General features: G+C 43.0%; 2 long non-coding RNA genes across 2 annotated transcripts; both read left to right on the top strand.

Moving 5' to 3' along the window:
• The first annotated feature begins 16071 nt into the window (after positions 1-16071).
• On the top strand, positions 16072-19021 carry LOC101781703. Its single transcript, XR_215741.3, has 3 exons — positions 16072-16630; positions 18168-18656; positions 18764-19021. It is a non-coding gene; the product is annotated as an uncharacterized LOC101781703 (long non-coding RNA).
• A 4822-nt stretch (positions 19022-23843) lies between these two features.
• On the top strand, positions 23844-24752 carry LOC101781306. Its single transcript, XR_001164617.2, has 2 exons — positions 23844-24129; positions 24378-24752. It is a non-coding gene; the product is annotated as an uncharacterized LOC101781306 (long non-coding RNA).
• Positions 24753-25814: the final 1062 nt, after the last annotated feature.

The following is a 25814-nucleotide window of genomic DNA, read 5'->3' as shown; positions in this document are numbered from 1 at the left end:
AACATTCCTCCAAGCTTTGAAGCTATGTTACCTCTTTCAAGCTTGTGGTCATGCCTCTAATTGTGCCGACTAGCTATTGCCTCCCTGTCCTGTGTACTTCAAATGATCTATATTCCATGAGCTACTAGGACATTTGCCCACAATAACATGATCGAGTCACATTTTGTCCTACTCTTTCATCAACTTCCCATTGGTCGAACATATATAGAAACTCCTGCAAGGAATATGATGGTATGTTATCTAAAGGGAAGACTTGTGTTATATATTATTGTTAGACCCGGATGCTCTCTCCGTCGACTGTGGCATCTGCTTCATGCAACTTGCACCACAAATCTATTCGATGGAACTTCGTTGTTTAGAGGGCTCCATAGCTTTTTGGAGGTGATGCTTGGTTATGATTTCAATGATCCTTCGTTGTTGGTGGAAGCTTCACATCCAAATACATAAGATCTATGAACTGATCTAAAAGAAGACACAATTGAGAATAACATTCCTCCTAACTTTGAAAGCTATGATAACTCTTCCAAGCGCTAATGTGAGCTCATCGTTCTCTCTATCCACCTTCAACCTCCCAGCTTTATCATCTTCAATGTTTTTGATAAGCATTTTGGCTCGAAGGGCTCCATAGTTGATTACTATCCTAGAAATGAAAGTAGCTCTCGTCCTGGTGCAGCTTGATCCCCTGGTAAGGTGTTTGCCTTGTTGGAATGTTTTTGCAAATCATGACAATAGTAGTGTTGTTACAAGATTAGTCAAAAAGCCGCTGTGCCTTCCCGTTGGTCCCACTCTTGGTAACTAATAGGGCCATTCTATCTCTTCATTATCAGAGTGCTCATAAGTATCATTATCATCTTCAAACATCTTTATAATAAAGTATGAAGAGTTCATTAACCTATGAAGTGTTCCTCCTAGATTTGAAGTTAGGTTACCTCTTCCAAGCTTCTGGTAATGCTCTCCTTGTGCTGACTATAGCCTCCCTGTCCTGTGTACTTCAAATGATCTATTCCATGAGCTACCAAGACCTTCCTCTTGTTCCCTAAATATGTTTCAAAGACACTACCACACGTGATAAGCTGATTTGCCTTGCAAAGTGGTGGAGGAGTTGGTGAGAGGTCTCGCCGATCAACCGAGTCCCTTGTAAACAAAAGAACAGAGATTCTCAAGCCTCAGCAATGTCCTGAGTGCTCGAGATTCCCGAGCACCACTGTGAGCTCATCGTTCTTTCTATCCACCTTCAACCTCCTAGCTATATCATCTTCAATGTTTTTGATAAGCATTTCGGATTGCTGTCACTACCAAGCGTGAAGGGCGGATGGTTTAGAATCATATGCTTTAGAATATCCTTACAAAATTTGTGTTGTCTTATCCTTACAAACTCCTCCATATGCTTGGCATCGACTTGAAGGGGCTAGGAGGGCTCCATATATATAGCTGTCATCACGGCCAAATACATAAGAAAGACACCATTGAACCAACAAGAATAACATTCCTCCTAGCTTTTAATGTAATGTGTTGTGCTCTAAACATGTTTCAAGGTCACTACCATGCATGCGATAATAAGTTCATTTTGCCTTTCGAAAGTGGTGGAGGGATCAGAGTTGGTGAGGGATACGTCTTGTGTGCGATTTGAGATGTTAATTTGAAATACGTTGACACGGGCCAACCTCTATCTCTTCATCATCAGAGTGCTCATAAGTATCATTATCATCTGCAAACATGTCTGCAATCATTTGTTTTGCCAGCTGCTATCAGATCATTAAAATTAAAACTTCATATAGGGAAAAAGTTATATATTTATATATATATATACCATCCTGTAGTAGTACACTAATTAGAGGAGGGCTATCTTCTAAAGGTCACATTAATTTGTTATTGTGCAAAACAAAATAAACATAATGTGCTCTGCCCTAAATATTTTTTAAAGACTATAGTCTACCATGTGATAATATAAGCTAAGCTAATGATTTGCCTTTCTCCCTTCTTCCCCCTCCACAATCCATTTCCCTCCTATGGTGCATGGGGCACACTAGTACTGGGTTGTGTTAGCAATCTAGTGCTAGAGGCATCAATTTTAGTACTGGTTTATTCAACAAACCGGTACTAGAGCGTGGGTGGCGCATTGGTACCAGTTTTAGGCAATAACCGGTACTAATGCTCACCCATTAGTACCGATTGGGGGCATCAACCGGTACGAAAGGAGTCATCACAGCACGCTACAGTCAGTATCCTTTTGAACCGGTACTAACGCTAATGTTAGTACCGGTTACAAATGCAACCGTTACTAAGCATAGGTATGAAAGGTCATGTTTCTAGCAGTGTGGGTGTGCATGCGGTGCGTGGGATTCGAACCAACGACCTCAAGCCTCGTGCATACATAGTACATCTGACTGAGTAGAGGATGCAATCATTTTATAGTAACTCGTGGGGGACGCTTTAGTCTTGGTTGGTGCCGTGGACCCCTTTACTCCTGGTTGGTAACAGCAACCCGGACTAAAGGTGTCTGCATGGGACTAAAGGTGTCTGACTGAGTAGAGGATAGAATAGTTTACTTGTGCCTCAAGGTGTGGATGCATGCACCCATAAAATTTTGCAGCATCCCAAGGTGTGGATGCATTACATACATGTCTCACTCGGTCACTATACGATCTTATTTTGATGATCATGCAATAATATATAATAGCACCGTCACACTCAGACTTAATGCACGTACGATGTCTTAGCGCCAACTGGGCCAGCAGTGGCTACTCGGTGAGCATGGAGCTGTCCTACTTATTGTTGCTAGCTCAATTATTCATTTTTCCTAATTAGGGATCCGCACACGTGATCCCAAATTTTTCTTTTTCCTTGAATTGCGCGTGGTCCATGTATATATAGGCCCTCTCGATTATTGGATCCCGAGCTGTTGTACACGCTGATCGATCCATCCATCGTTTTGTTTTTTGTTTGTTTCTTTATAGATTACAATAGTGAAAACGAGGTACGTACGGTGCAATAATGGAAGAAACAATTAATTAGTTCGTCCCTCGCATCCTCTGAAATGGTGGATGTGCTGTCAACATCCTTTGATTTGAATGCAGAGCGCATCAATTATAACTTGACGTAGATTTATCTGCTCAGAAGTTGCAGCTAGCATCGATCCCAAGGTGTGGATGCATGCACCCACGTGCCTCTTATCTGCTCTTGGCTCCTCGAGTGGACTTATGTCCTTTGGACTTATGTTCTTTGGACTTATGGTGGCTATTATTTGGACTATATTGGCATCTTCGTGTAACCAGCAGAGTTGATCATGCTAAGCCAATATTCATCAACGGGTACTTACCTAACCTGCTACTCACCGATGGAAAACTCACTTTTAGTCCCTGTTGGTATGGAGCAAATCTCCAGAAAAAACATCCGGGATAAAGAAATCGAGACAAAAGGGTAGTGTCTTTTATCCTGGGTCTCTCAACCAGGACTAAAGACCCCCTTTAGTCCCGGTTTGTAAAACTAGCCGGGACTAAAGGGGTTGCCACGCCAAGCGCAGCCCCCACCCCCTTTTATCCTGGTTACTAATACCAAATGGGACTAAATGGTTTTGCAAAAAAAAAGAAATCCCCGGGGGTCCCCACATGCGCACGTCGCAAGGCACAAGTCACGCAATTTTTCATGCGAAATATACGCGTGTGCGGTCCATCGGATTCGAACCCACGGCCTCAACCCTTGCGCGTAGCTTCCTTGCCATCCCACCTGCACAGCACATCTGACTATACAGAGGATGCAATCCTTTTTTATTAACTAGTGGGGCACCCTTTTATCCTGGTTGAAATCACCAATCGGGATAAAAGACCTCCTTTTATTTATGTTGGTATTATCAACCGAGATAAAAGGGATAAAAAGGGTTCAAGGACTTTAGTCCCTATTGACGTGAAATCCAGCCACATGTGGGGGACCCTTTTATCCTGGTTGGAAACACCAACCGGGATAAAAACCCCCCCTTTATCCCTATTGGTAATAAGGGTCTGAGGGCTTTAGTCCTCTTTTAGCCACCCGTGGGGACCCTTTTATCCCGATTGGAAACACCAATCGGGATAAAAGATCCCACTTTAATCCCAGTTGGTGTCGTGGGCTTTAGTCCCGAGTGGTAAGCCCAACCGGGACTTACCACACGGGACTAAAGGGTCCCCTATGGGTGACTGATTTTTTTATCGGGACTAAAAAGTCCCACACAGGTAGCTAATTTTTGACCCGAGGCAAAAGGGAGGCCTTTAGTCCCGATTGGTATTTCACTCGGGATTAAAACTCCTTCAATCTCGGACCTATTTTAAACCAGGATTAAAAGGGGCGCATAAAAAGTCAATTTTCTACTAGTGACTTACTAACTGCTACTCCTAATTTATAGGTGACAGATCGGAATGGGCAACCAGAGGGGGTGAATGTAAGCATTTTCAGATTCTTTTCGAGAACAAGATCTATATCCCAATTGACACCTCAAAGCACACTTCGCTCTTAATCGCTAAGACGACGCAATAGTGAAAAAGAGGTGGGAATCCTGCAAGATGTGCACGCTGTTACTGCACATGCATCATGGCATTCCCCATGCAACTTGGTAGAATACAGCTGGCGCACATGAGTGGTGGCATTTGGATCAAACGTAACGTTGCTAGCACCGTGAATCGTTCAGAGCCAACTCAAATAGTCAAATGGAGGCAAAGGTAGAGGCCGGGGCGGCCAATCAAGTTATAGTGGTAGAATTAAGTCTCTTTTGAGAAAATCTTACTATTACTAATTTGGAAGCTCCTTTTGAAGCCTCCAAGTGAAGCCACCTAGGATCCTAGGTGGACAATCTAGAAAAAAAATATTTAAAATTCCCACAAATAAGCAAAACATCTGGCCATCAATAAGTAGACTCAAATCATCATACCCATTGGATCTATTATATTTTCTAAAAATATTACCCACCTATGCCATTAAGAGAATAGCCTAACGTAACCCCTAAATTTATATCTAAATTACCCACCTCTGCCATTATATAAAATAAGCTAAAGTAACCCCTAATCTTCATTTAAATTACCCACTTATGCCATTAAAAAAATAATTTAAAATAACCGCTTAAATTTGCAACTAAATTGTCTATAACTAATACTTAAAAAATAACTTAAAGTAACAATATGACATAACTCAATGTATCATAATAAAATGCTATGCTGCATGGGCACGGGGACCTGATGAACAATGCGAAACAAGGGGGAGTAACCATAACTTGTTCTAAAATTTGTGGTATTCATTTATTGTCCTTGCCACTCTAGGGGGCTTGTTTGAATGGAAAATTCGTTCTACACTGGAAGCAGCTCATCTACTGCTTTTAATCTGGCCAACATTGCAAGTCCAAAAGGAAATTTGCAAAGAAAATTTGGTGGTGGTATGCAAATTTAAACTTCAGTTCACCGTTAATTGACCTGTATGTCACTATTAGGGAAACGGCTTTCGGTACCGATCAGTAACCTCCATTTAGTAATGGATCTGCTACCGGTATTGGTATTTTGGTACTAAAGAGGGTGCCATTAGTACTGGGTCAAATAACCAGTACTGATGGGGTACCTTTAGTACCTGGTACTAAGTTTGCTGCCACATCACGCATGGGGGAGGGTAATTTAGTACCTAAATGACCTTTTTTTCTTTTATTTTCTTCTTGTTTTCTTTTTTGTTTCTTTGTTCTTTTCTATTTCCTTGTTCTACATTCGTAGACTAATATATATTTATAATATTACATTTGAGATTGCAGAGAGAACCACTTCCGATAATAATTCAAATACATAAGAAAAGTAATTACTCAAGTTAATACACCATTGCTTGTCTTAGAGAGAAGTTCGGTACATAAGACAAATACATCCATGCATACTTCACCATCTTCAGCAATTTGTGTGACGATGATACAGCCCTCTAACTTCTTCGCCTTGCCTCATTTCTGTTTAGGCTGAGATCTAGATGGCTGAAAAACGAAAGAAATATAAATTCCCACTAATCATGTTTACACATAATAATTGATATACCTCACCTTGTTGTCGATCATTGCCTTCCTCGGCAAAATTGGTTCCTCCCCATTGCCATCACCATCCATGTTGAGGTAGCAGTCAGTTTGGCTGTGATCGACCTCTTCGTCTGCTTCATTATTGTTACTAGGACCATCATGAATCATCTGAATTATGATTCTCTCACTCTCGTGTTCTAATCCTGCCATTGTTACAATCTGCAGGGCCATTTCAACATGAAATGCAAACATATATGTCCAAAAACAGAAAAAAAAATGCAAACATATTTAACCAAAGCCTCCAAAATTCAACCACGCATATACATACGGGGTGTGGAGGCTGAGGGGATAGACGCTGAAGGCTAGCGCCGGACGAGGATCGTAGGCCGAGGAGGGGGCACCGGTGCCGGATGAGGATGGCGACGGGGGCGCGCGGTCGATGTGGGGTGGCGACGAGGGCAATGTGTGTGGGCCGCCAGGGTGACGAGCAGCGGTTCGCTGGCCACGTACGGGGGCGATGGAAGCAAATGTGCGGGCCAGGGTGCCGGGAGATAGAGTCGATGAAGAACAGCGCTGAAGGTGATGTCGGAGAGGAACTGGCACCGAAGGTGATGGCGGAGAGGAACTGGAGCCGAAGGCGATGGTGGCGAGGAGAAGGCGCGATGGTCGACGGCGGCGATGAGGGGGCAAGCCGTGTGGGGGGCGCTGGCTCGAGAGAGATGGACATGATCTGTGTGGGAAAGTGTTGGGGGAGAAGGGGTTAGGGTTTTTATCTCCCCCTAGTACTGTTGAATAAAGAGACTCGGTACTAAAGGCCCTTTAATATCGGGTGGTGCTCACCACCGATACTAAAGGGGTAGCCTTTAGTACTGGTGCTTAACATAATCCGGTACTAAAGGCAAAATGAAAATGCACCCCTTTAGTACCGGGTAGCACCAGTACTAAAGGGAGGCGCGCCATGTAGCAAATGAAAAGGCACCCCTTTAGTACAGGATTTTGCCACAACCCAGTACTAAACAAATTTTTTATTTCCTTTCTTTTAAAATTGTGCCTTTTATTTACTTATTTCACAGTAAAACAAATAACTTTCATAAAATTGCAAAAATAAGTTTCTTATCTTTGTGTTCATTGGATCTACAAAATAAAAAATTTATATGGGTTTATTATCCAATATAGTACCTTTCCTAATATTGAGTTTGTAATAGGTTATAAATAGGTACACTAGTACCATCCAAGCAATGCGTGCAGGCTCGATATCCTTTGTTTGATTGTCCAGACAGATTACCAAGTTCCGGCCAATCATAGATGGTTACGAACAACAATGCTCGTAGATTAAAAGTCTCCTGTTTGTCCCCATCCCACACACGTACACCTTCTTCCTTCCATAATAGTGAAAGTTCATCTACCAACGGTCTCAGGTAAACATCAATGTCATTGCCAGGTTGTTTTGGATCTTGGATAATGACCGGCATCAAAAAACTAAATTTACCAAATGGATTGAATCCATCTGTACTTAAATCAAATCGTATGTTTCTTGCATCATATCCGAACTTAGGAAATTCTCTATCAAGTGTTCTCCATTGGGACCCATCAGCGGGGTGTCGGATCATTTCATCGTGCTTACATTCTTCTTGGTGCCAACGCATCAACTTGGCATGTGCCTTATTTCTGAACAAACGCTTCAACCGTGGTACTACAGGGAAATACTACATTACCTTCGCACGAACTTTCTTCTTGCTGACTTCCCCCTCAACATCATTGGGATCATCTCTCCTGATCTTATAACATAACGCTTGGCACACAGTACAAGCATCCAATCTTGAGTAATTCTTACCACGATAGAGGATACAGTCATTAGGACATACGTGTATATTTTCTACCTTCAAACCTAGAGGGAAAATAACATTTTTGCTTTGTACGTTGAGGACGGCAATTCATTCCCCTCGGGAAGCATGTCCTTTATGATTTTCATTAACTCATCAAAACCCTTATCAGAAACTCGATTTCTTGCCTTCCATTGCAGCATTTCTAGTGTGGTACCCAACTTTTTGTGACCATGTTTATAATCTGGGTACAACAATTTCTTATGATCATCTAACATACGCTCAAATTTTTTTGACTCCTTCACAGTCGCACAGTCTTCCTTTGCATCTTGCAACACCTGACCTAGATCATTGATAGGACCTTCTGCCTCACCCATCTCTTCTTCATCAGCATCACCCATTGGAGCATCTGCAAAGGCACCTCCTTGAATCCAGTTAAGAATGTTGTCATCTTCTTCTTCATCACCATCTTCCATCATGACTCCTATTCCCCGTGCTTGGTCCAAACAAAATAGTTAGGAACGAATCCATAACTGTATATGTGGGCATGAATAGTTTTTCTGCATGAGTAATCCTTCTCACTTTTACAATTTCTACATGGAGAATAAATGAAATCGGACGACGGTTTGTTGGATTCGGCCTAATTGAGAAAACCATGAAGGCCATTAATGTACTCCATGGAGCGTTTGTCTGCGTTGTACATCTATTGCCGATTCATCAAAAAAGTATTACCAAGCAAACCAAGACATATATTCTGATCATCCATACAATTATAAATTTTTTTGAGGAGGATCAAGGGAGGATGAAGTTTCTAACCTTTAGAAAATTTGAATGAGTGAAATCCCCACGAAATGGTGTTCAATCCAGCAGCACCTCCCCTATTAAGCCATCAATGCATGAAGCCCGAAATGGTGTTCATAGCTTAATTATTCTAAAAATCACAAATTACTCTAGCTCTCTAAATGTATAAAACTTAGTATATTACCAATGTATCAAGGGAGGATGAAGTTTCTAACCTTTAGAACACTTGAATGAGTGAAATCCCTTGAAATGGTGTTCAATTCGGCAGCACCTCCTCTGTTAAGCCATGAATGGATGAAGCCCGAGATGTGGTCAATGTCTCGGGCAAGAGGAAGAAGATTGTGAATTTTATAGGAGGGAATTTAGTACCGGGTGGAAGCTCAAGACGGTACTAAACATTCCAATATAGTACCGGTTTGAGCCACAAACCGGAGCTAAAAGTCCTCATGCACCGGTTAGAGACACCACCCAGTACTAATTGTTGAAGACAACCGGTACTAAAGGTGTCACGGGGGCCTCCACGGGGTCTAGCTGTTGGGCCTGGTACTAATGCTCAGGTTAGTACCGAGCCAATAGCAACCCGTAACTGAGCCTCGGGATAAAAGGTCAGTTTTCCAGTAGTGTGTACTCAGAGATTATCTAATTGTTGGTTGAAATTTAATAAGTTTTACTTCTTTTGTATTGGTTTTGGTGACACCATCCTATGTATTTAAGCATATATTAATGATGATCTATAACATCATCATACCAATTAATACGTGATTAATTTATTTCTGCACCTTCTAGTATAGAATATCTTGTCTGTGCTCATCTCGTTCCCTTTGGTATGCAAGAAAGCAATAATATAGATAGTCCGTAGGTACAACCATCATAGAAGGGTACCTTTAGTTGTTTGGAAAACGGGAAGTACGGTGCAATAATCGTCCCTCACATCGGATGATTGGTACATCTAGTATAGTCGTCGGATTAAAACAAATATATACTCGCAGTGGACTTAGACTCTGGTGGGCCTTGAAACAGTAGAATTATGGCCGCGTAAGGCATTATCTTGTCGTCAGGGCCCGCCTTCTATTCTGGATTGTTTCCAGGCATTACTATATATATGGTAATCAAACTTATTTTTCAGTCCTTACAGTCGCTATGCAATTATAAAAATAGATCTCGCTACGGGATTAAAAAATAGATCTCTCGCTAAATCTTCAAGTGGTTAATTTAGATAGCGTCTATGTACGCCGTTATTGTTTAGTAGGTGAACTGGGTACCAAAGTCTAGTTTCAAAACGTTCTCGATGTAAACCGTGTCAAAATTTCTTTTTGGTACCACAGAGCCGGCTGCATGGCCTAATAGAACTTTTTTCAGTAAGGTGATCCTTTTTTTAGGGTTGGAAGACAACAAACGGGTAACCATATGCTAATCCAACTGTTTCGGGCCCAGCTCCTTATATAATTTAGACATTTTTTGTCAAAATATATGGACACTATAATTGTCAAATTCTTTCGTTACAGGATTGTATAAAATGATCTCTCTTGCTAAATCTTATAGTGGTTTATTTAGCTAGCGTCGATGTACCTATTTTACAGTTGCAGTATTGTTAAGGAGGTGAACGCCTAATGAGAGTACATTTTCAAAACGTTCTCGAGGTACACCGTGTGAAATTATGTATTAGTTTTTAATTGTTGCCATAGAATAATTATCTACATATTGAGAAATACAGGTAAAATTGATCATAGTCAAACTGCCTATGCGGAGACTTTAATTTAAACCCTATCTTCCTTTCATCCATCTTTCTAATTATTGATCTTATATACCGTGGTTGGAATTTCTTGTCATTTTAATTTATGCCTATATATAATAACTCAATTTGCACACCTTTTTTTCATAGATTCAGTAGCAACTCAATTTTTCTTGCTGAATGCAATGCACACCTTTTATGTCAATTGTAGCCACTCCACTAATTGCGACCGATCCATCTATATTTCCTCTAGTCAGATAGGATATCAAATTGGTATTTTTTTACTTCTCTCCACCTATCAGTTTTAGGATGAATTTCATATATAGATCTATCTACTAATTCTGTATCCATCGTGTTGCAAAGTTTAGCTGTTATAAAGAGTTGGTTCAGAGTTTGTGCAACAAAAACATGTACATCCATCAACTGTATATACATGCATAAGATACATACATACATTGGAGTTACACTATACATGTGGACAGCCATTCGCACCTTATCTATATCAGGACCACCCATTTGCACCTTGTCCATACCATAAATTGCAGCTTGTCCATATCATAAATTGCAGCTTGTCCATTTGCACCTTGTCCATATCATAAGGACACACAGACACTGTCCACTGTGATATGTGTCATGAACAGTCTAATATGTTTATGTATTGTCTCTGGCCTTAGCAATTTTATTGAAACATGATTATTATTATTATCTGTGTGTGCATGTTTTTTACTTAATTTATTCTCGGTGGATTTTTGATGTTTTTGTGAGTTTTGGACTATGGGAGATAATTAAGATTGTTGTGCGAAAGAGGATTCCGAATCCTAGTAGGAAAGCCAAACGGGGAAAGAAACTTGGTCGATTTTTGGGCTGCTATCACTTTCCTTATTTTCTCGGGCCTTGGAGACTTTCTGGTGGTGTTAGAGGAACAATACAACACACTAAAGGCGGTACAGCTGCGAAAAGGCAACATGATCAGTGGAAAATACACTCATTTTTATCCTCATTTAAACCGGATATAACTCACCAATTTATGAAATATCTCTCTAGACCTACCACTAACCACCGGTGGCTATTTTCACGTGTTCCATCCATCCCTGCATCTTCATCCCAGGTGACCCTCCTGGCCATTTCTGGCTTCCTATAGCACATTGTTACAGGGCCAAACATGTATCCCGTGGTCATTCCCACGTGTTCCGACCGTCCACGTTGTTTCCATCCCGGAAGTCCTTCCTGGCCGTTTTCAGCCACCTGTAGAGGCATCCTAACGAACGAGCGAACGATTTGGACATTGTAGTCTCACGAAACCTCCCCTCTTTACTATCAATTACATTTGAAAGTGATTTGTATACTTTTTAATTCGATGCACCTGGATTACGGATGGAAGTAAGGGGGAAGCAAAAGTTCAGAGATGGGATGCCAATCTGAAACCAGCTATCTTTCCACTTCTATCGCTTCCTAATAGGTCTGTCATGGCCAAACACGTAACCTTTCAGCTGTTCCTCACGTTTTCATCTCTAGAGCCCCTAGGGCAGTTTTCCGACCTCTAATGGACTATAGCACATGGTTACATGACCAAACACATGTTTGCTGCCCATTTTCACTTATTGTCCACCTAGTTTCCATCCTCGATGACCCTTCCGAGGCATTTTCAGCATCCCGTAAGGAATAAGCACACTTATCTAGTGCCATTTTCAAGTGTTCCGACCATCCCCCATGTTTCCATCCCTAATGCCTCTTTGAGCCGCTTTCGACCTATCTACTATAGCGATCAGTTACAATGGCCAAACACGTATCTGGTGGTCATTTTCTTGTGTTCTGAGCATCCCGGCGTTATCATCCACTGTGCCCCTTCACGCTATTTTCAGCCTCACGTGAGCTATAGCATACGATTACATGGCCAAACACGCATCTAGTGGCCATGAAGTCAAGCACATGTTTTATTGGTCCATGATTAGCCCTAAGATGGGGCATAACCGGGCAAACATTTGGTCATTGCAGATAAAAACTAGGGTCTCTATCGGGCCATGGTAGGTCAAAAACAGGCCATCAGAAGTCAAAAACATTTGTGCTTTAAATGCTTTGGCAAACTTGGGCATAAATTTCCTTAATGGGCCCTGTATGGTCGCCAAATGTAAGGCATCAATTAGGCCGAGAAAGCATTGCTGTCCTAAAGGCCATCCTTTGCCAAGTGTTTTTATGTTTGCCTGAGTGTATACCCTCCGGCCCTCCCTCTCCGGAACTGGGCTCTGGTGGTGGCGGTGGTGGCTGGCATGGTGTCGACAGCGGCGGCGGCGTGGGGGCATCCTGGTGGTGCTGGTAGCGGCGGGTGGCTTTGGTGCGCCGGCGGCGTGGTGGTGGTGGTGGTGGCGGCGTGGTGGCAGCGGTGGCGGCAAGCGGCTTTGGTGGTGGTGGTGGTGGCAGCGGAGGCGTGGTGCTGCCGACGACTTGGTTTTTTTATTTTTTTCTAAAAATGTTTGCCGAGTGTTTTTGGGCACTCGGCAAGACAACAAAACACTCGGCAAAGAGCGTTTGCCGTTAAAATCGATGCCGAGTGTCGGTTGCTGAGTGTAACACTCAGCAAAAGTGTTTTTGGTGCTTTGCCAGGGGCACTCGGCAAAGATGCTGTATCCCGTAGTGCTTGTGGTGTCCTAGGCCTTGTTCAGATAAATATACCAATAATATTATTAGTAGATCGTGATCTATTAGTAAACATCCAGCAATACTCGTCAACACGAATCTGCTTTTATTTCATGCCCTCCAAAGCTACTTTGCTTAAGCATATAAACAAAAAAAGTTGGAGGGGGACTGTTCTTCAACGCCAAGGCTCTCCACGAGTGATACCCTCTGCTTGAACGTTCATCTGATAATGAAACACCGGTTGCAAGCTCTGTAAAAAAAACAATGCGAAAGTAAACGCAAGGTAACTACAGGGAAAATATGCTACTTTTCCATTAACCTCAAATTACCATGTGAAAAAAGGGTATATAAAGTATAGTCCATGGTAGCTCCTGTCTAGTAGGACGGGAGCCCTCTAAAAATACTCATTTGCTGTCCTTTGCTGTCCATGGTAGATTCTATCAATGAGAGGTGGGCTTGATGTTTAATATCCTAATAGGTGAGTCCCACCTGACGCGGAGGAGGGTGTAGACGATGACGGTGGCAGGTCGGAACAAAGGGGAGGAGGAGCCCGCGCGCACCAGGCTGGCCTCGGTGACCGCCGCGTCGGCAGCTGATACAGCAGGTTGGATTTGGCCCAGACCCGCCCAAGGACGCCCGTTCTCGAGCGTGGGGAGTGGCGGGCTCCAGTTCGGCATTGTCGGCTGTCACTGGGGCCATGCTGCTCCGCCGGCCATGCCGGCCCAGCGCCCGCACAGGCCTGGCAGCGCAAGCGCTGCGCTGGACGCTATGGCCGAGCCTCCGCACCGGCTTGCCGTCACACGCCGTTGGCCGTAGGCGCCCCATCGGCCACGCCGCTCCGTTTTGCTCCACCGGCCGCGCAGCCCCACCGACCACACGGGCCCTCCCGCGCAAATGCCGCGCCACCCCATCGGGCGCTAGGGTCGAACAGCTCGGTGCTGGCTTGCTGCAGCACTCACGGAGGTGGGAAGGCGGCGAGGCGCAGGCACGCAAAGCTCCACTATGGGGCGATGAAGGTGAGGGCCGACAGTGGACAGGCATAGCGCAAGCTACCTAGAGGAGCAGATAAGGTAGGTAGGAAGGAGGCCACGGAGGCTTCTAGGTGTGTGTGTGTGGTGTGGTGGGGGGGGCAGATGAGAAAGCTCTCGAGGTAGAGCCTTCTTCCCAAATTTTCATAAATTTTATTATGCATCTAGACATACTATAAATCTCTATCTCTACTTGTCTCTACCTAATATTAAAGCAAGTAAGGCTTCTGCCTCTATTTTTTATCCGTCTTGACAAGTGGCCACTTGTCAAAGGGCTTTAGTTGCAAGGTGCCTCAGCCTCAGCCCCGGCCGCCCGCACTAGCCGCGCCACCCGCCTTGGCCCGGGGAGAGGGAGTGGGGGCCAGCCGGATTTGGTGGAGGAGAAGGAGAGGGAGGAGAGGAGGTAGGGGTCGAAGGGAGGAGGAGAGGAGGCCTGTGGGTGTTGGAATTAAGAAGAGAAGTCCTGGGTGCTGAAATTATGGAGAGAGAGGAGAGAAAGTTGGGCGCACGCATTGTGTGTGTGGGATGGGGGTGTTTTGTCCAGGTTGGTAGTTGCAACCGGAACAAAACGCCCCACCAGATTTTAGAGGGCCACTGGCCTTTGCAACCGGGACTAATGTGGTTCTTTAGTCCCGGTTGATATTGCCCACTAGGACTAAAGAGCCACCCTGTTGGTAGCCATCGGAGGCTGATTTAACTCTCTTACTTGAATAAAAAATGTTTTAATTTAATGGGTATTTGAGTTGAAGGAAATAATTAAGTCACATTACCAACTTTTATGCAAAAACATATTCTTTTATTCTCTACTTGGATGGAAGAAAAAAATTATATGTAAAAGATCTAAGAAATAGCAATTAACATATAAAAAATTTCATTAAATGAAATATCATGATTTCAGAAAAAATCAGAAAAAAACCATCAAATTTGAAGTTCTTGTGAGGGAGAAATACCATTTACATGTTTTAATTTGGGATTAAAAAAAGAAACATGAATCTTAAATCTGTTCTTCATTAAGGGCATATTGCATGAGAGTTAACCCTCTCACGAAAAAGATTAAGGCCATGAAGTGCAAAACAAGCATGTATTCTATTATTTCGTGAGTTAATCCCTCTCACGAAAATGGTACGCCTCTCACGAAATTATATTTTCCTGAGAGTTTATGCAGCCCCTCCATGATATATATATAATTTTCGTGAGAGTGTGGGTTCACCTACACGAAAATAAATATTTTTATGACAGTGCACCTAATACCTTCGCGAAAATAAATTTTCAGGAGTGTTTTTCTCTCACCTTCATGAAAACAAACATTTTCATGTGAGTTGTTAGTTACTCTCACGAAAATGGTGCTCCTCTCAAAAAATCTCCGTTTTGTGGTAGTGATAGTGTAGCATCCCGGATTTATCCGGAATGTTAATGTTTGCGAAAATATGGATTTTCAAAAAAAATTCATGCATGATGTGATTGTTCAAAATCATAAGGCTGTATTCTTATGTTCTTTCTCCATTCCAAGTAACAAATCAATTAAAATTTGCTTTGAGGGCGAAGGACAGTTTCCGTGTTAGTGTGATTTACTTCTTAATTGGGTTATTGGAACTTTGATTGTGATTTATATTTGAATTGTAAATTCAAATATGAATCTAAGGCTAACTAAACTAAGTACCTTCTCTAACTTGAGCCTCAGCCGCTAACGAGACTAATTCGCTAAACCAGCAAATTAATTACTTGCTAATTGATTTGATTTCAGAAAATAAGCTAATTCATTTGTACTAAATTTTCGAGAGCTCAATTTGAATTATGATGGTATTTTCCAGCTCCTTGAATTAATACCTTGCTATTTAATTCGTTTACGAAAAAATAGTCTAATTCATCTGTATAAAGTCTACAGAATAAATTGCGATTGATTTATTTTGCGGGCTTAAATTGTCTTGACCCAAACTCTAAGCCCATCTATGAGCCCACCTAAAAGCCTAATAACCTACCCCTAACCTTAATCCCCCTCTATAAATAATCTCACCCTCTCTCCCAACTCTCTCTCCTCTCCCGACCCTGCTTCTTTCTTCTTCCTGGTTCCTTCTTCTCTGTACCTTCCTCTAGCGCAAGCAGAAACAAGCAAGCAAAGCAACAGGCGCAGCAGCTAGCATGGCCCCTTCCGATCTTTCTTTCTTCTCCCGCAAGAGCAGCAGAGCAGCGCAGCTCGCCCCTGCGCTTGCTCCCGCGCGTGGCCGCCTGCTCGCCCGTCGCCTGGGCCGCACACCCCTTCTTCCATGCCTGGCAGCGCCACGTCGCCCACCTGCACCTGCGCCTGGCCGCCCGTGCTCGCCTTGGCCCGGTCCTCCTGCGCAGCTACGCCGCATGCCTCTGCTCGCCCTGGCCGCGTGCGCCGCTAGCCCCTGCGTGCGCCCATCCCTTTGCGCCACGCCTGATCAAGGAAGAGAAGAGGAGGGACCGCAGGAGGAGATGGAGCCGGAGCCCGCGAGGAGGAAGACACCGCCGTTGAAGCCGAACCGCGAGCAGCTGGTCGACCACGTGCTGAACCGCAAGTTGCCGCCTCGGTCGCCTACAACCTGTTCGACCAAATGCTCCAACCGATCTGTCAAGCCCCTAGGTGAGCAAAGTCCTTCGTGCCGATAAGTAGCACTGCTATGCAGCAGCCCCGCCGTCGCTTGTGAGCCGGCCTTCGAGCCGTGCGCCCTTTTTCTGCAGGTGCCGCTTGCCTTCGCCGCCGCCACCAAACCTTGCAGCTACGTGCCGTCGTGGACTCGCGTAGTCGAGCGCCCACGGGCGTGCTGTAGCCGTGTCACGGTTGCCGAGTACCACATCTCCGCATATGCGCACCTAGCCTTGCCTTGGACCTAGTTTTGCCGAAGCCTCGCGTTCTTGCCGTTCGTCGGCTATCCTGTTGTTGCCGCTGCCTTGAGCACAGAACCTAGCCAACCCTTGCCGACGTCGTGCTTCCTGCCTGCAAACATGAAGTCCTAGCTGAACCTGCACAAAATCCGTAATGCTAACCTTTAACCTTGTGTCATGCCATGTCCATGCTCTAGTGATCCACCTGCGTACGAACTTACAGGTGGCCTACTCAAACCTGTAGAGCTCGTTAGTGATTAGGCCAAAGACCTTGCAAGCCGTGGCATCATCTGCTTGCTTGTGCTCACATAGGCCATGTGTGTGTTCTAACTCCACCATGAACCTTAGCCATGCTCGCCTGTGTGTAGCATGCTTCCTGTGTCCAGCGTTCGACCTCGCCGCAAACTCGGGACACCGAGAGTTTGCGAGCGCTAACCTTAACAAGCTTCCGCTAACCTTAACCAAGAACCTACCCTTGAGCCTCACCATCACCCTAACCCCACTAGTCCACCTATCTAACCACATAAGCTGAGACTGGTGCAAAAACTAGAACCTTCGGTTTCCAAAAACCGGAACTTCCGGATTATGTTCAGCCCAACCTGTAGTAACTCTCGAAACCTTAGGAAGTCTCAGGTCAAACAAACCTTAAACCTTTTTGTGATGAACCCTACCTTCCTAAGGGCACCCCAAAGCCTTTTTCCAAGAGAAAACCCAAGCGGGAAGACTTGCCCGTGGGAAACCAGAACTTCCTGTTCCGAAACATCCAGTTTTCCCAAACTGGAAAATCTGGTTTTCCAAAGTTAGAGCCTCCGATTTTTACCCTGGAAACCCGATACACCCCTCTACAGCTTAGCCACCGCCTAAAATCTTTCCAAAGCTACCTATGAACCTCAGAGGCAGTTTGCATCCAGTAAGCAGCTGACCTGGTCCCACATGACTTATGGGGCCCACATAATGACTTGTGGGCTTCGGCTAACCCTTTGACCTCAACCACGGGGCACACATGCTAACATGTGGGGTTCATATGACCGTAGATAGGTTAACGTTACCTAAGCTTATCCACATGTGACAAGCGGCACGTTACGGAGCTAACATAAACCTTTGTATTTTGTTCGAAACAATCAAAATCTTGAAACTGATTCAATATTGGAAAATCAATAATAAACTGATCATAACTTAGAATAGTTTGAAACCAATTTCCTTACTTTACTAAAATCATGTAACACTCGTTAGACTAGCTTTTGGGAGTTATTTGGATCTTCATTTCTTCTCTTTTGGATTTTATTTGCAAATAGGTTCTGGATATTTATTATAATTACGAATCTTGGAACCGAAGGATTTGAAGGATCTCGAAGAACCAAGCTACGTCAGGAGGAGGATGTACAACCTGGCACCTAAGTTGAAGCCAATGGATCTTGAGCTCAAGCCTGGGCACATTATTCATCTGGTTTTTGCTTCCCTGCCAAAAGAATTTGATACTTTTGTTGTTAACTACAACATGTAGCCAGAATAGTGGGACATGAAAAAGATGATAGCCATGTGCGTGGAAGAAGAGGACAGAATCAGATCTTCACATGGTGGTTCTTTGAACTATGTGAAGGATAACAAGAAAAAGAATACACATGCTAGCTCCTCTTCCAAGCCACGTGGAAAGGCTCCCATGCAGCAACAGAATCAGCAAAAGCCCTTCACAGTTGACAAAGATTAGTGCCTCCACTGCAAGAAACGGGGGCATTACAAGAAAGATTGCCCCGATTTGTTGAAGTCGATAATGGCGAAGAAAGGTGAGAATATTATCTCATTTGTAAATGAATCCTTGTATACACAGTATTCGAAATCTACTTGGTGGATTGACTCAGGTGCAACTGTTCATGTTGCAAATTCTTTACAGGGATTCTGTTCGACGAGGACTACGCAAAGAAGTGAAAGATGCGTTGAAGTCGCAAATGGAGTCCAAGCAGATGTTGATGGTTTCACACTTCTGCTTAGAGATGTTCTTTATGTTCCTTCATTACACAGAAACTTGATTAGTATTTCACGTTTAGATAAAGATGGTTATGAATGTAATTTTGGACATGGCAAGTGTGCCATTTGGTTTCATAATGCATGTGTTGGCGTCGCTACCCTTCACAATGAGCTTTATTTATTATCGCAGTGTGAAAAAGTAAATTCTATGTGTGATGTGAATGTGAATGTATCCTCATCAGAGAAAGAGATAAAGAAAAGAAAGAGAACTCATGATATATCATCAAAATTATGGCACTGTCGTTTAGGCCATATTTCGAGGGGGAGAATAGAAAGACTAGTTAAGAATGAAATTCTTCCTCAACTAGAGTTCTCAGACTTAGAACAATGCGTAGATTGCATTAAAGGAAAGTACGTAAAGCAAATTAAAAAAGATGCTAAACCTAGCACAGGAGTTTTAGAGATAATCCACACTGATATTTTTGGACCATTTCCTGTTAAAAGCGTGGATGGCTATGACTCATTCATAACATTCACAGACGATTACTCCCGTTATGGCTACATTTATCCAATTAAAGAAAGATCGAAAGCGTTGGATAAATTTAAGATATTTAAAGCAGAAGTTGAAAACCAGCATGACAAAAGAATTAAAATAGTAAGATCCGACTGTGGGGGACTACTATGGTCGGCATACCCCATTTGGCCAAGTTCCTGGACCTTTTGCAAGGTTCTTACAGGAAAATGGTGTAGTAGCCCAGTATTCGATGCTGGGCGAGCCTCAGCAAAATGGAGTAGCTGAAAGGCGTAACTGTACACTGATGGATATGGTGCATAGGAAGAGTAGTCCTCCTTGTTACTGCATTAGAAGCATAGACAACATAGATGCTAAGTCCTCACCTTTGCTGTTAAGGGTTTGCTAGTGTTGTGGTACTCTTCGAGCAAATCCAAAATGTCTATGGCAGCGCGCGTCAGCCTCTTAAGCCACAGCTGCACCCACTTCTCCTTGGCCGATCACAAGTCAAGCGATTTTTCACGCGAAATATGCCACTACTGGAAAAAGTGTCTCTAGTACCGGTCAGTAACCCCCTCTAGTGCCGGTTTTGCAATCGGTACTAGAGGGGTGTCCTTTATTACTGGTTAAAATAACCAGTACTAAAGGGTGCTCTTTACTACTGGTTGGGGATACCAACCGGTACTAAAGGGCTTGCCACGCAACGCGGGCAGCTAGCCTCGTTAGTACCTATGGGTATCCCCAACCGGTTCTAATTTTTCCCCTTTTTCTTTTCTTTTTTGTGTTCCTTTAGTCTATATTCATATTTTGTATTTGTTTCCTTTACGTATATATACTAGTTCTAATACACTAATATATGGAAAGTTCTATATATCTATAATATTACATTTGAGATCTTAGAGAGAATTACTTCTGATAATAATTCAAATACATAAGAAAAGTAAGTATTTAAGTTCATATAGCATTACTTATCTTAGAGAGAAGATCAATTACATAAGAAAAATGTTAAATCCATGGATCCCACTGGCCTAGTCCGGCTCGCTTATGAACATATAGACCATAACTGATATCCCAAATCTTAAAGTCTAGAATGTCATCAATATAATTTAGAGCATGAACGAGTGCACTTTCTAGCGATTTATACCAATGTATACTTGGACAACCATAAATCTCAAACAATGGTGTGTCCGTCGCTTCAGATGCCTTGTAGAAAGAGTCTTAGTCTGGCTCATGAAATCTCTATCGCGTGCCGGTAATCCAATGGTGTGTCTATATCCCAAGCTTTCGACTACTTGCTCCAGAATAGCTAGAAAGCTTATTGCCACAAAGCTTCAATTATAGACATCCTAAAAGAAGAAAATAACAAGATCATGAAATTTAAAACATGTAATGTAATTAAAGATAAAAAGATGATTAGATCCATACCGTGTCATGCAGATGATATTGCCTCTCAACAACCGGAATCACATTACTGCTTCCCTCCTCAAGAGCATTTACATTAAAATACGAGTAGTCTCACACGATGTAACCATGACGCTTAGTTTTCACAGGCATGTTGCCACAGCGGTCATTTCACAATCTGTCGCATCTGTGGATGGTTCACCCGATGCGTCAATTGCAACCATCGGCTTGGGTTGTACTCTTGGTGCTCCTCGAATGGGTATTTGAAAAGAGATGTGCAGGTGTCTAACTGGACCAACTACATCTTGTCGCACTCTAGGAGTGGTACCACGTAGCTCCGCAATAACTTTTCTAAGCCATCTAATACTGTTGAAAGTTTGCATTGTATGTAAGTAGAATTAGAAATTATTCATGTGTAGTACAAAACCAATTAGAAGAAAGAAATAACATTACTATGCCCAGAAGTACTCCATTGCTTGGATCTCCTTTTGGCGGGACGATACCAGGAGTAGGGAAGTGAACTCGTGCAGGACATGACACCTCGAGGATAGGTACAGTTCTAGATGACATTCCTGTAGGACGTGCAAGTCCAACAAATGTATGGATTTGAAAACCCATATTGAATTTGACAACATTCTAGCAAATAAATTAGCCGAGATGAACACGGTCTGCAAGTTCAACTAGTATGGATTTTAATAATTTTTTAACTATTTTCTAAATATTTCAATACATGGGAAAAATTAATTCTAAAAAAAATAAAAGGCATGATTTCTAAGTATTTCAATTGTTCTATAACTTTTATCTACTCCAAAAATTTTATATAATTTTCTAGCTTTTCATTACTAATCCATAAATCAAAATATAAATAACAATGATGTCACGGTGGCTGCGGGCTTACGTCAGCGCGACCCGCGGCTGGCGTGAGTCTGCATGTGCGTGGGGCAGGGCGGCGAGCGTCGGGGGTGCATGGCAGCCGGCTTCGGAAGCGCAGCCGGTCAGTGAGGTGGTGGCGACGTCGGTAGGGAGGCCGGTGTGGAGGTGTGGCATTGGGGTGTGGGCAGGCGGCATTGGGGCTGACGCGGAGGGGCGACGTTGTTGGCGGCGATGTCGGGGCTGAGGCGCGGATAGGGAGGCGGGGCCGCATCAGTGGTGGGGTGGCAATGCCGTCGGGGATGAGGCAGGGTGGAGTAAGGGCCGGGGCGAGGCAGAATCATACCTGACCGGGACTATCAGATCATTTGTTTTGCCAGCTACTATCAGATCATTAAAATTAAAACTTCAAATAGGGAAAAAGTTATATATATATATATATATATATATATATATACCATCCTGTAGTAGTACACTAATTAGAGGAGGTCTATCTTCTAAATGTCACATTAATTTGTTATTGTGCAAAACAAAATAAACATAATGTGCTCTGCCCTAAATATTTTTTAAAGACTATAGTCTACCATGTGATAATATAAGCTAAGCTAATGATTTGCCTTTCTCCCTTCTTCCCCCTCCACAATCCATTTCCCTCCTATGGTGCATGGGTTACACTAGTACCGGATTGTGTTAGCAACTGATGCTAGAGGCATCCCTTTTAGTACCAGTTTATTCCACAAACCGGTACTAGAGGGTGGGTGGCGCATTAGTGCCAGTTTTAGGCAATAACCGGTACTAATGCTCACCCTTTAGTACCGATTGGGGGCATCAACCGGTACGAAAGGGGTCATCACAGCACGCTACAGTCAGTAGCGTTAGTACCGGTTACAAATGCAACCGTTACTAAGCATAGGTAGGAAAGGTCATTTTTCTAGTAGTGTGGGTGTGCACGCGGTGCGTGGGATTCAAACCAACGACCTCAAGCCTCGTGCATACATAGTACATCTGACTGAGTAGAGGATGCAATCATTTTATAGTAACTCGTGGGGGACGCTTTAGTCTCGGTTGGTGCCGTGGACCCCTTCACTCCTGGTTGGTAACAGCAACCCGGACTAAAGGTGTCTGCATGGGACTAAAGGTGTCTGACTGAGTAGAGGATAGAATAGTTTACTTGTGCCTCAAGGTGTGGATGCATGCACCCATAAAATTTTGCAGCATCCCAAGGTGTGGATGCATGCACCCTTGTCGATATGATCTCTTCTTGGATAAATGCAAGTTAGTACATACATGTCTCACTCAGTCACTATACGATCTTATCTTGATGATCATGCAACAATATATAATAGCACCGTCACACTCAGACTTAATGCAATCATTTTCATGAGTGTTTTTCTCGCACCTTCATGAAAACAAACATTTCCATGAGAGCACGAAAATGGTACTCCTTTCACGAAATCTCCGTTTTGTGGTAGTGATAGCCCCATAAAAGTTTGCAGCATCCCAAGGTGTGGATGCATATGCACATGAGTGATGGTAGAAGATCTATTAATACCCATGCACATGCACATGCACATGCAGATCTGTTAATACCCATGCACGCGTACTTGGCTATATATAGCCCCATAAAAGTTTGCAGCATCGATCCTAAGGTGTGGATGCATGCACCCATGTGCCTCTTGTCTGCTCTTGATTGTTTTCTGACTCGACATAGATTCACCTGCTCCGAACTCCAACTCGGCAAGTTATTTTTTGTCTAGTAGATTAATCTTGATGATGATATCCTTCAAACCCACTTGTTGGTTGTTTTTCCCTTTAGACTTATGTCCTTGTTGTATATTGGCATCTTTGTGGAACCAGCAGAGCTGATCATGCCAAGCCAACATTCATCAACGGATACTTATCTAACCTTTTTCCATAGATTCTGTAGCAACTCAATTTTTCTTGCTGAATGCCTCTCTGCCCTCCTTCTCTGCCCTCTCTGTAAAATATTCTCTTCTGCCTCTCGGCTGAAACGTGCAAAAGCAAAATTACTTGGTACCAAAGACCTATTCAGAGATTGTGCAACAAACATGTACATCCATCAACTGTATACATGCATAAGATACATACGTACATTGGAGCTACACTATATAAGTAGACAGCCATTCGCACCTTATCCATATCACGACCACCCATTTGCACCTTGTCCATAGCGCAGCTGCCTATAAATTGCAGCCGGCAACGTCCATTCAAGAATCACCTCTCAACAAATAACCAATAAACTTAGCTAGGTAACCAAGGAAGGTAGCAGCAAGAGGAGGCAATGGAGGGAAAGAGGACTGCCACCGCTTTGATGGTGATCATGTGCCTGGTCATCTTGAGCCTCAATGTTAACCCGGCCACCGCGGCACAGTGCAGCTGCTGCGCATCCGCTCGGTCAAAAGCATGTTGTTTTGCTTGTATTACTGCAGGTGGCTCCGACTCACTTTGCAAGACCACTTGTTGTTTCCCATGTGTTCTGTCCGATTCTGGTAAATTCACGAAACTCACTCTATTCAATGCATTTAATTTGTTATATGTACATACAAGCTTTGTAGCATATCGTGGACTAATACATATGTGTGGCCTTCCATGCATTTCTGTTAATGTAATTTGTTGACTTCACTTCCCATCTCACAACTTCAGGCATATTACTTACATCATGAAGACATCTTGTACTCCATTTCCACTGAAAAATTAACTCATGCACTAATAGGATTTCCATATCTCAATTTGACAGTTGCTGCTAAGATGGAAGAAATGGGAGTGCTTGCTAACATGGACGATGGACAAGCCTAAAACGATAGCATGAATGCCATTCATAGGCATATGTTGCTATGCTTCAAGCTATGGCCAAAGTTATGTTAATGTTTATCTCCAATAAATTGTTCACCATATGGGACCACCTCTAGTCAATCCATCTGTTGGTGTCAACTATATGTATGTCGTGCATCTGTGCCCGCGCGTGTGTGGTGACAAGCATATTTAATTCCTCTCGCTGCTTGTAATAAGAACACAGACACTGTCCACCGTGGTATGTGTCATGAGCAGTTTAATATGTTTATGTATTGTCTTTGGCCTTAGCAATTTTGTTGAAACATGATTATTATTATTATCTGTGTGTGCATATTTTTTATTTAATTTGACGGATTTTTGATGTTTTTGTGAATTTTGGACTATGGGAGATAATTAAGATTGCATGCGAAAGAGGATTACGAATCATAGTAGGAAAACCAAAGGGGGGAAGAAACTTGGTCAATTTCTGGGCTGCTATCACCTTCCTTATTTTCTTGGGCCTCGGAGACTTGGTGTTAGGGTAACAATATAACACACTATAGGCGGTACAACTGTGAAAAGACAACATGATGAGTGGAAAATACACTCATTTTTTTCCTCGTTTAAACTTGATATAACTCACTGATTCCATGGGATATCTCTCTAGACCTGCCACTAACCACTAATTATTGCATAGATGTGCAAATCATTTAGTTTTTACTATCCGGACCAGTTTGTATAAATGTCGGCTCCACGCGTCTGCTTCATTATGCCGGCTCTTCCTTCCAATCTCTTTATCTTAATTTTTATAATCCTTCCAATCTCTTTATGTTAATTTTTATAATGGGAAACGTGAGATTGGACTAACTATATAGTTTCAACAACCATTCAAAAAATAAATATTAATAATATGAGGCGGAGTGAAACTGAGAGAGGATGTATGGTGCCTGTCAATCACAAGACATCTCCATGTTAAAGCACAACCACAATGCAAATGCCCTTGGATCCGACTGGTAGCTACATTTGTGTACTGACCACTGCTGTCAACATCACAGCTTGTGTGCTGGCCTGATGAGAACAACCTAAGTAGATCTAAGCAGTTAACTAACTATGAGCAACGTCGAAGACAAAATAGAATATTGGACAAAGCCTAGAAAGTTATATTTACACTCTAAGATAACTCGATATCTAGCCACAAGATAAAAGATTAGAATATTGGATGATGCCTATAAACTTTAATATAAATAACGTAATGATTGAGTGACGGTACTTACAAGTTCGTCGAATATCGAAGCTTGTGGAGCACTGCGCACAAGAAGAAACTCGTCGAAAAGCTACATTACTCCTACTCCTAAGGGTTTGGCGGCGTGGTGCCGAAAGATTGTATTGATTAATCGAGAGA

Source organism: Setaria italica, chromosome VIII (genome assembly GCF_000263155.2).
Source record: "Setaria italica strain Yugu1 chromosome VIII, Setaria_italica_v2.0, whole genome shotgun sequence".
NCBI classification, from domain to species: Eukaryota; Viridiplantae; Streptophyta; class Magnoliopsida; order Poales; family Poaceae; genus Setaria; species Setaria italica.
Note: the sequence above shows the minus strand (reverse complement) of the source record. Positions and strands in the feature narration are given on the sequence as shown.